Source organism: Bos javanicus, chromosome 18 (assembly GCF_032452875.1).
Source record: "Bos javanicus breed banteng chromosome 18, ARS-OSU_banteng_1.0, whole genome shotgun sequence".
NCBI lineage: Eukaryota > Metazoa > Chordata > Mammalia > Artiodactyla > Bovidae > Bos > Bos javanicus.
Window position 1 is genome coordinate 25,825,361 of NC_083885.1, and position 1,121 is coordinate 25,826,481.

Here is a 1,121-nt window from a genome sequence, read left to right on the forward strand (position 1 = left end):
TGGTTCACAGAGCCCTTGCCCTGACCTGTGACTGGGAGAGAGGAGGCGACCAGTCAAGTGGAGGTGGGCGGAGGGGCAGGCCAGTGGCTCCCATTCACCCTCCCAGCCTTCCCTGACGAGGAAGTGCCTGGGGTCCTGTCAGATTCCCACCTGGCCCCTGTGTGGCCCTGACCCTCCCGGGGCCCAGAGGGCCTAGAAAGAGGCTGAGTCCTGTCTAGACACTATGAGTGAGGAAGGGGAAAGAGAGGCCAGCCAGGGCTGGGCGGGCCTACCCATCTTTTGAGTCCTCCCTGTGCCTCATAAAAAACTCGGAGAAGAGGTTAGCTCACGCAAGCTCAGGCAGCCGGAAAGTGGCCAGGACAGACGTCAGCCCAGCTCTGACCAAGCCCCAGGGCCCTCGCTCACATCTCTCCTGTTATTCCATCTGCTGGGTGGGGGAGGAAAGTGGCCCCGGGGGCCTCCAGGCCTGGCTCCTCCTCTCCTCCCAGGACCCTAGCAGGCCTGGGCTTGAACCTTGGTCTTGTTCAAATCCTAGGCCTGAAGGAGGGAGTGTGAACTCTCTCCCCATCTTCATCCCTACAGCCGAGCTGCATGCCTGGCACGTGACGGGTCTCCTCACACACCCGACATAGCCCTAGGAGGCATTGCTGCATTGCTGTGTCTGTTTTGGTGGTTTAGTCGCTCAGTCATGCCCGACTCTTGCGACCCCATGGACTGTAGCCCACCAGGCTCCTCTGTCCGTGGGATTTTCCAGGCAAGAATACTGGAGTGGGTTGCCATTTCCTCCTCCAGGGGATCTTTCCAACCCAGGGATCGAACCCTGGTCTCCTGAGCTGCAGGCCGTCTCCTACAATGCAGGCGAATTCTTTACTGACTGGGCCACCTGGTGTCTGTTTTACAAAGGGGGAAATTGAGGCTCAGAGAGGCCCCTCGCTTGTGAAAGGAGGATCTGAGAAAAGAATTGTTGATTCCAAAGCTTGGGCCCATCATCACTCCCCAGGAATCTGCTCAGAGCTTCCGTGGCTGCTGGATCCCCACACCCACCCAGATATGACCCCAGGAGCAGTGTCCCTGGTGTGGGTTCAGCAACTCCCAGGGAGTCTGGGCCCCTCTGCAGGTGG